Below are 10754 nucleotides of genomic sequence, written 5' to 3' on the forward strand. Positions count from 1 at the left end.
TGGGATTACAGGCGTGAGCCACCGCGCCCAGCTGCTGCTGCTGCTTTTTTTTTTTTTTTTAAGACGGTTTCTGGTTCTGTCGTCCAGGCCAAAGCAGTGGCGTGACCATAGCTCACTGCAGCCTTAAACCCTGGGCTCAAACAATCTTCCCACCTCGGCCTCCTGAGTAGGTGGGAGTACAGATGTGTGCCACCATGCCCAGCTATTTTTTTCTATTTTTTTTTTTTTGGAGAGACGGGGTCTTACTATGCTATCCAGGCTGGCCTTGAACTCTTGGCCTTAAGTGATGCTCCTGCGTAGGTTTTCTAAAGCTTTGAGCGTGAACCACCACACCCAGCCTAGGTTCTTAGTTCTGTTCCATTGATCTATATATCTGTCCCTGTGCCAGTACCACTATGTCTTGATTAATGCTGTCTTGTGAGTTTTGAAATTGGGAAGTGTGAGTCCTCCTCCTTTTTCAGGATTATTTTGGCTATTTGGGGTCCCTTTGGAATCAGTTTTGTCAATTTCTGCAAAGACATCCACTGGGATTTTGATAGGGATTACATTGACTCTGTAGTTGAGTTTGGATAGTGTTACCATTTTAACAATGCTAAGTGTTCCAATCCATGAGCATGAGATGTTTTTCCATTTATTTAGATCTTTGATTTCTTTCAACAATGTTTTATACTTCTCCAAGTATAGGTTTTTGCTGTTTTTGTTAAATTTATTATTTTGATCTTGTTGTGAATAGAATTGTCTTATTTCATTTTCAGATTGTTCATTGAAAATTGTTTTTTAAAAATCAACTTTATTGAGCTATAATTTAAATACATCAAATGCATTCCTTTTAAGTATGTAGTGTGAGTTTTGAAAAATGCATGGATCCTTGTAACTACCATCAGTCAAGATACAGAGCATTTGTATCCAACCCCAGTGTTTCCTTGTGTCCCTTGGCGGTTGACCCCATCCCTACTCTGGTCTCAGGCAATCACTTATCTACTTTTTGTCACTGTAGATTAGTTTACCTTTTCTAGAATTTGCTATCCATAGAATCTTTTTTGTGGTAGAGACGAGGTCTCACTCTATTTCCCAGGCTGGTTTCAAACTCCTGAGCTCAAGGAATCCACCCACCTCTGCCTCCCAAAGTGCTAGAATTACAGGTGTGAGCCTCCGCACCCGGCTCGAATAGAATCTTATATATTCTGTCTTTTTTTTTTTTGAGATGGAGTCTCGCTCTGTCGCCCAGGCTGGAGTGCAGTGGTGCGATCTCAGCTCACTGCAAGCTCTACCTCCCGGGTTCGCGCCATTCTCCTGCCTCAGCCTCCTGAGTAGCTGGGACTACAGGCCCCTGCCACCACACCCAGCTAATTTTTTGTATTTTTAGTAGAGACGGAGTTTCACTGGGTTAGCCAGGCTGGTCTCAATCTCCTGACCTTGTGATCCGCCCGTCTTGGCCTCCCAAAGTGCTGGGATTACAGGCGTGAGCCGCCGCGCCCGGCCATATCTTACGTATTCTTTTGTGTCTGGCTTCTTTCACTCACCAGGATGACTTTAAGATGCAGCAGTATTGTGTGTATCAGTATATCAGTGATTCATTTTTCTTACTGCTATACTGCAATTTGTCTGTCTTTCTATTGATAGACATTTGGGTGTTTTTCATTTTCCTGTTAGCGGACATTTGAGTTATTTACAGGGTTTGGCAATTATGAATAAGGGTGCTGAGTATATTCACATACAGGTCTTCGTAGACGTGTTTTCAATTCTCTTGGGTAAATACCTAGCAGTGAAATTGCTGCGTCATATGTAAGTGTACGTCTAAGTGACCAAACTGTTTTCCAAGTAATTTACTTTTTATTATTTTAATTGAGGCATAGTTTGTATACATTAAAGTCCCCCTCCCACACCTGTTTATTGTACATTTCTATGACTTTCTTCTTTTTTTCTTTTTGAGATGGAGTCTCGCTCTGTTGCCCAGGCTGGAGCCATATAAATGGAAATGTATAATATGTAGCCATTTGAGTCTTGCATCTTTTACCTGGCATCATGCATTTGCTATTCATCCGCATGTATCAGCACCTCATTCCTTTTTATTACCAAATAACAGTCCATTGTTGGGACGGACATCAGTTTGTTCCTTCACTAAAGGAAGAACATTTGTGTTGTTTCTAGTTTTGGCTATCATAAATAAAGCTGCTTAAGCTTCCACGTACAGATGTTTGTGACAATACCTGGGAATAAGATTGTTGAGTCCTATAATAAATGCATGTTTAATTTTGGAAAGCCTTTTTGCAGTTTCTTATGTTCCCAGTAGCTATGTGTGCGACTTTTCAGTTCCTTTGCATCCAGAGTTTGTTATCAGTTGTTGTTTGAAGCTATCTTAAGAGGTGCGTAACACTATTTCCTTGTGGTTGGATTTTACAATACTCGGCATCTTCCCAAATGCTTATTTGCCATCCGTAAACTTTAGCGACATGTCTGTTGAAGTCTCTTGGCTATTTTCTTTCTTTCTTTTTCTTTTGAGATGGGATCTGTCTCTGTTACCCAGGCTGGAATGCAGTAGCACAGTCTCAGCCCACTGCAACCTCTGTATCCCAGGCTCAAACAATTCTCATCTCAGCCTCCCCAGTAGCTGGGACCACAGGTGGGTGCCACCATTCAAAATTTTCAGAATTGGGCTGTTTTCTTAATAGTGCATTTTAAGAGTTCTTCATGTATTGGGACTTAGTTCTTATTTGCTATTTCTCCTGGTACATGGCTTGCTTCATTCTCTTAACAGTGTCTTGAAGAGCAGAAACTTTTAATTTTGAGAAAGTCTAGATTTGTCTAGATTTTGTTTTATGGATTGAGCTTTTGACATTTTGTATCAGAGATCTTTGCCTAAACCTGAGATCACAGAAGATTTCTTCTATGACCTCCGCCTCCCGGGTTCAAGTGATTCTCCTGCCTCAGCCTCCTGAGTAGCTGGGATTACAGGCGCCCGCCACCACACCCGGCTAACTTTTTGTATTTTTAGTAGAGATGGGGTTTCATAATGTTGGCCAGGGTGGTCTCGAACTGATCTCAGGTGATCCACCCACCTTGGCTTCCCAAAGTGCAGGGATTACAGGCGTGAGCCACTGCACCCGGCCGTTTTTGTTGTTGTTGTTGTTGTTCTAAAAGCTTTATGGTTACTTTTGAAGTTGCTTTTGGAATCTTTGGGATTTGTTGTTGTTGTACTTTGAGACAGTCTCGCTCTGTTGCCCAGGTTGGAGTACAGTGACATGATCTTGGCTCACTGCAGCCTCCGCCACCCAGCTTCAAGCAATTCTCCTGCTCAGTCTCCTGAGTAGCTGGGATTACAGGCATGCACCACCACATCCAGCTATTTTTTTATTTGTGTTTTTAGTAGAGACGGAGTTTCACCATGTTGGCCAGGCCGGTCTTGAAATCCTGACCTCAAGTGGTCCACCCAACTCGGCCTCCCAAAGTGCTTGGATTACAGGTATGAGCTACCGTGCCCGTCCTGAAATGTTGTTGATAGTGTGTAAGAAGTAGTTTAATTACTCTTTATTTAATTTTCAAGAAGTAGGTGGTATTTCCGTAATTGTAGTCTGGGACAGTCTAGTGGGCTAACCCTTAGAGGCGAAGTTCTGATTGCCTTTTCCAGCTTAATTCTGAGCATAGAGAATCAGTCCACATTGCAAAGGGCAAACTTTCCTCTCAGGCTGCTGAAAGGGATTTTGCTCAGAGGTTGGTTGTGGTGCGGAAGAAGAATCCACATTACCACATGTTAGTTTTGCATCCATTTGGCTTAGTTTCGTATCCTTTGGGATCCCAGAGGGAATTTGATAATGATGAAAAGAGCAGGCTATTGAAATAATTGGTTGTAGGATAATTTAAAAAGCAAAGACAGGCTGGGCGTGGTGGTTCACACTTGTAATCCTAGCGTGATTACAAAAAGACTCCCAAAAGAGTTTGGGAGGCCGAGGCGGGAGGATCACTTGAGCCTAGCACTTTGAGACCAGCCTGGGCAACACAGCGAGACCCCATCTCTTAAAAAATATTAGCCAGGCATGGTGGCACATTCCTGTAGTCCCAGCTACTTGGGAAGCTGAGGTGGGAGGATCACCTGAACCCAAGAGGTCGAACACTTTTAGGCCAGGCTTGGTGGCTCACACCTGTAATCCCAGTACTTTGGGAGGCTGAGGTGGGCAGATCACCTGAGGTTAGGAGTTTGAGACCAGCCTTGCCAACATGGTGAAACCCCGACTCTACTGAATATACAAAAATTAGGGTGGGGGTGGTGGCGTGTCCCTGTAATCCCAGCTACTTGGGAGGCTGAGGCAGGAGAATCACTTGAACCTGGGAGGCGGAGGTCGCAGTGACCCAAGATCATGCCACCGCACTCCAGCCTGGATGACAGAGTGAGACCCCATTTCAAAAATAAAAAAACACAAAATTCACACTTTTTTGTCAGCATATATCATGACATTTGACCCTTTTTTTTGAGATGAAGTCTTGCTCTGTCGCCCAGGCTGGAGTGCAGTGGCACAATCTTAGCTCACTGCAACCTCCACCTCTTGAGTTCAAGTGGTTCTCATGCCTTAGCCTCTCAAGTAGCCGCGATTACAGTCACACGCCACCATGCTGGGCTAATTTTTGTATTTTTAGTAGAGACAAGGTTTCACCATCGTGGCTAGGCTGGTGTCTAACTCCTGATCTCAAGTGATACGCCCGCCTCAGCCTCCCAAAGTGCTGGGATTACAGGGGTGAGCCACCGTGCCCAGCTGACATTTGACTCTTAAATACTTAAGCACGCATTGAGTAGGAATATTATCCTGTACAACCACTTAACATTCATATTTCTACAGAAAAAAAATTTCGTAATATTGTCTAATGCAAGTCCAATTCCAGATTTTTTTCCCTTATCACAAAAAGTTCATCATGGTTTTTATTTTGTTGTAAAAGGGTAATAAGTTGTTTATTTTTATATTATTGATTAGAAATAATTTATTTGCATTAATAAAAGTATCATGAATATTCTTTCTCATTCCTGGGTTCTTTCACTTTCTAAAAACATTTTTAATTAAAAATATTTTGAGACCAGGCGTTTTGGCTCATGCCTGTAATCCCAGCACTTTGGGAGGCTGAAGTAGGTGGATCACTTGAGTTTAGGAGTTGGAGACCAGTCGGGGCAATATATCGAGACCTCGTCTCTACGAAAATAAAAAAAAAAAAACAACTGGCTGTGGTGGTGCGTTACTGCAGTGCCAGCTACTTGAGAGGGTGAGGTGGGAGGATTGCTTGAGCCCAGGAGGTTGAGGCTGTAGTAAGCCATGATCATACCACTGCACTCTAGCCTGGGCGACAAGAGTGAGACCCTTTCTCAAAAAAAAAAAAAAAAAAAACAAGGCCAGGCGCGGTGGCTCACGCCTGTAATCCCAGCACTTTGGGAGGCCAAGGCGGGTGGATCACCTGAGTTCAGGAGTTTGAGACCAGCCTGGCCAACGTGGCAAAACCCCGCCTCTACTACGAAATACAAAAATTAGCCGGGTGTGGTGGTGGGCGCCTGTAATCCCAGCTACTTGGGAGGCTGAGGCAGGGAGAATCGCTTGAACCCGGGAGGCGGAGGTTGCGGTGAGCCGGGATTGCACCATTGCACTCCAGCCTGGCGACAGAGCGAGACTCTTGTCTCAAAAAACAAACAAAAAAACTGTGCATCACTTTGTTAAAAGGAAATTTTATGTAGAAACTGAACATATAAAATGGGTAAGAGTGAAGCACTGTTTGAAAATTGCTGTGGTAATGGCAGTTGAAGTTTAAGCAGGGCTGAGTGATGTGGTTGAGTGTTTAGAACATTCCTGGTATATAACCTGTGTGCAATAAATATTTGCTGAGTGAATGGAGAAGTAATCTCCGCAGAGTAGAAAGATCACTTCACTGTTAGTATAGAATGAACAGCCCAGAACCAGAAGGACAAGTTACGAGGGTAGGTGAGAGATGACAGGACGTGAAGTAGAAAGGATAACACATCTAATGAGAGCATGGATTTGAGAGTAGGAGACAGAATTAACTGCATGTGGTTGGACAATGGCTTGTGAGAGAGGAAAAGCCTAGCACAGTGCATCTTCAGGGCAGTGTCATCCCGAGGCAGTGTTGTGGGAATCTGTGGCAGTTAGTGGGTGGGACCTGCATGCTAGGTGTTATACAGTGTTACATACAATGCATGGGACATTCTCCACAGTGAAGAATTTGCTCCCTCCTAAAGAGCTTTTATTTTTTTATTTATTTTATTTATTTATTTTTGTGAGACAGATTCTGGCTCTGTCGCCCAGGCTGGGTTGCAGTGGCGTGATCTCAGCTCACTGCAACCTCCACCTCCCAGGTTCAAGCGATGATTCTCCTGCCTCAGCCTCTCGAGTAGCTAGGATTACAGGCACGCACCACCACACGTGGTTAATTTTTTGTATTTTAGTAGAGGCGTGGTTTCAGCCAGGCTGGTCTCGAACTCCTGACCTTAGGTGATCCACCCGCCTTCGCCTCCCAAAGGGCTGGGATTACAGGCATGAGCCACTGCATCCAGCCTTGAGCTTTTATATAGGTTAAAAAAAAATTGTATTTGAATCTAAATCCAAACCCTACGTATAAACACAAATTATTATTATTTTTTTTAAGACGGAGTCTCACTCTTTTGCCCAGGTCAGACTGCAGTGGCGCTATCTCTGCTCACTGCCATCTCCGCCTCCCGGGTTCACCCCATTCTCCTGCCTCAGCCTCCCGAGTAGCTGGAACTACAGGCGCCCACCACCATGCCCGGCTAATTTTTTGTACTTTTAGTAGAAACGGGGTTTCACTGTGTTAGCCAGGATGGTCTCGATCTCCTGACCTCGTGATCCGCCCGCCTCGGCCTCCCAAAGTGCTGGGATTACAGGTGTGAGTCACCGTGCCCGGCCAACACAAATTAATTTTTGTGGTGTTTTAAAATAAATGGAAACTTTTAGTAATGCACCTGTGGTGTGCATGTAGGAAAGATGATGCTTAGTATTGTTTGGAACATTAGCACGAGTTTCCACCGTTTTGGGAAATTCTGTACCATGTCATCATCTTTGTCAGTGGTCCTGTTGGATTGTTCATGCAACACTGTCTGTCGGCCTCTGTACTCTTAGCTTGCATGGGGAGGAACAAGCCCGTCTTTCATCTTCTGCTGAGGTCATGCTTAAGCATTTTCATTTTGACATTTATTTTATTATATATTTTATGGTATGTCTGCTTCTGATTACAGTTGAGGAATACATTGATTATGAATGTAGGAATTTGTATCATCTGTTAATTGCATTTTGGTATAACAAAGTGGGGGGGGTATTATAAAATATAAAATACGTGTTATAAAGAGGGAGCATTGGGCCCAAGAAAGCTGGACCGCCGGCCTGGTATGACTCGTCGGATCTGGCTCAGTGACTGCTCAGATGTTGCTTACTCTTCACTGAGATGGGAAAATTAAATGAGGGTTGAGTCTGGGGTGATGAGTATGTGAGGTCATAAGTGTGGGACATGTTGAATTTGAGGTCTGTGTGAAACATTTACTTTGAGTTATGCAGTAGACAGTTGAGTGGAGATGTGGCCTTCAGAAGGGAGTTTTTGTCTGGGAGAAAATAACAGGAAACATTTATTGAGAGAAGTGGTGGTGAAGAATGCAGATTCTGGAGCCAGACGGGGTCTGTTTCCTGGTGCCATCCACAGTGCCTCTGTGACACTGGACAGTTTACTTAACAGCCCTTACACTCAGTTTTCTCATCTTTAGAAATGGGAATAAACAGTACTGCTTGTGGAGTTAACGTGAGAATTAAATACCTTCAAGTTTGTAAAATACCCAAATCGTGCCAACTTATAAATTGTGCTCAAATTAGCTGTTACTATTCACTAAACATTCAGTATGTGCCAAGGATGGTTAATACAGAATTATCTCATTTGGTAGTTACATTACAAAACAATATTTTTATGAGATAATTGAGGCTCAGGGAGGTTTAATATAGACTTGGGAGTCATAAATAGTAAAGTAATGCTAAATTGGACTGGTTGAATCAGGTGATATTGGGCTCCCTCTGAGGTCCTCAGACCAGCATGGTGAGCACCTCCTGGGAATGTGTTAGAAATGCAGAATCTCAGGCCTTACCCTGGATCTGTCTACTCAATCAGATTCAGCATTTGAGCAAGGTTCCCAGGTGATTATTATGCACATTAAAGTGTGAGAAGCACTGGCTCAGAGATCTGAGTTGGTCAAGTTCAGCAGGGACAGAAAACTTGGAGGCCTCATTAATGGTATAGTAAAAGGCTCAGGAGGTGGGACGCCAGATGCCCATCCTGGCTTTAGCTCCAAGTTTTAGCTTTTGGACCTTGCAGTCTTTTTCTTTCTGTAGACCTCAGTTTTCTCATATTTTGGTGAGGCAAGTTCTCTTTTAGCTCTCACATTTTATGGTTCTCAGTCCAAAGTCTTCTCCTGGGAAGATGCTTCTTTTGAAGGGTGCTTAGGGTTTGGATTAGTGTTGGATTAGTGGAGGAGTTGAAGTAATGGTGATTTTTTTTTGTTTTTGGAGATGGAGTCTCCCTCTGTCTCCAGGCTGGAGTGCAGTGGCGTGATCTCGGCTCACTGCAACCTCTGCCTCCCGGGTTCAAGCGATTCTCCTGCCTCAGCCTCCTGAGTAGCTGGGATTACAGGCACGCGCCACCATGCCCAACTAATTTTTGTATTTTTAGTAGAGACGGGGTTTCACTGTGTTGGTCAGGATGGTCTTGATCTCATGATCTGCCTGCCTTGGGCTCCCAAAGTGCTGGGATTACAGGCATGAGCCACCGCACCCAACCTGTAATGGTGATTTTTTTATGGGAGGATGAGCACAAGTACACTCAGATGCGATTATACCATGTGTGTAAAATTGTGGATTTTACTACAGTAAAAATTTTAGTGTAATTTCATCATTTCCCAACTTTCAGTATTTGAATTTAAGGGAAAATTTGTCCAGAAATCTTGAAATTTAAGAAATACATTCTTTTGGCATCTCTTTGAATTTTGGACCTCACATTTAATGATGACATGCTAATGCTCACATGGTATGGTTTTTCATTATTATGCTTATTGTAATTCTGCAGTTAGCATTTTATTTATATATCATAGTTGGATGTATTTTATAATATATTAAGTTCTAAAGCACCATTACTTTTTAAAAAATCTGAAGTGCAGATTTGGCTTCCCCATTAGTCTTAATTTCCTCATTTTCCTTCCTTTTGCCTGCAGGGACAATGTCCAAAGTACACATTAGTGTGACTTAGGAATTGGGTAATACGTTTTATATATAAGTGTTGTATTTACATTATATTTCCTGTAGTTTCAAAGTAATCTTTAGGATTACCCTCAACTGTTATATGCCAAATTCAGATGAAGTGACTGAAGAAGAGGAGTTTGTATTTTAAAAACAAAGCTCTCTGGGAAGGGCAGAACTTAGTGGCAGCCAGTCACTGAGGTGTGTGGAGTGGATGAGGAGGTCTGGAATGGATAGCAGGGTACAAAGTCACTCAGTGAAGATGCTTGCCGGGTGTTGAATAAGGTTAGAGAAGTTAGGCACACCTGCCAACTCTCTTTATCCTTAGGAGGCTCTTGAGAAATGTCCTTTTTCTCGTGAGTCATTTCGTTTCTGAAGTCTTTGTTTTATGGCGGAGCTGCATTCTGACTCCCAGGCTGGCTGACATCTTCATTTCTCCCAGGCTTAAGAGCGAAGGGAAAGACAGAAAGTCTGAGAAGGGCAGAGAAGAGGGAGGTCAGAGGGTTTGTTCTGTAAATACCTTGATGCTTATCCAGGTAATTGGGATCTCACTTGCCTGTGTATAGTTTGTTGGCAGGATCCCAGGAGAGTCTTTTTTGTTTGTTTTGAGACAGGGTCTCTCCTTGTTGCAGGCTGGAGTGCAGTGGCATAATCTCTTGCTCACTGCAGCCTCAACCTCGTGGGCTCAAGCAGTCCTCTGGCCTCAGCCTCCTTAGTAGCTGGGACTACAGGCGCATGCCACCGTGGCTGGCTAATTTTTTGACTTTTGTTGTTGTTGTTGTTGTTGTTGTTGTTTGGTAGAGATGAGATCTCACTATGTTGCTCAGACTGGTCTTGAACTCCTGGGCTCAGGAGATTCTCCCGCCTTGGCCTTCCAAAGTGCTGGGATTACAGGTGTGAGCCACCGCGCCCAGTCCCCAGGGGAGTCTTATTCTTGCAGGATTTTCTAAAGACTTCTTCTAGAACAAGTGTGACTACAATTCAGAATCTTCATCTCCCCTAAAGAAAGAGTGTTCCAGAGGTGAGGAGGGACGGGTGACAGAAACTGGTAGCTGAAGAGGTTTGTTGATGGATTAGTCTATTTATTCATAATGCTTGATATCAGAAGACCAGAAGAATATTTTTGCAACTTATTTTAAAAAACAGCTTTACTGAGGTATAACTGACATAATCTACTGCAAATATTTATGTGCACAATTTGGCAAGTTTTGACATATATATACACACTAGTGAAACCATTACCACGTCAAGATGAACATGTCCGCCAGCGCCACGCGAGGGTGTGATATCCTTGTGTCCCTTTGTAATCTCTTTACCCCCTGTCTCACCCCAACCTGTGTTTCTCTCAGGGTGACCCCCCCAATCTGCTTTCTGTCACTGTATGTTAGTTTACATTTCCTAGACTTTTACATGAGATATACACTCTTTTGATGTTGTTCCTGTTCATTCTACTCAGTGCAAATAGAGATTCATTCA

At 43.3% G+C, this 10754-nt stretch overlaps 1 protein-coding gene across 5 annotated transcripts in view; it reads left to right on the forward strand.

Moving 5' to 3' along the window:
• Window positions 1-10754, forward strand: part of CECR2 (CECR2 histone acetyl-lysine reader) — a 190408-nt gene that overhangs the window by 24739 nt on the left and 154915 nt on the right. The gene's annotated exons all lie outside the window — the stretch shown is intronic.

Source organism: Gorilla gorilla, chromosome 23, assembly GCF_029281585.2.
Source record: "Gorilla gorilla gorilla isolate KB3781 chromosome 23, NHGRI_mGorGor1-v2.1_pri, whole genome shotgun sequence".
NCBI lineage: Eukaryota > Metazoa > Chordata > Mammalia > Primates > Hominidae > Gorilla > Gorilla gorilla.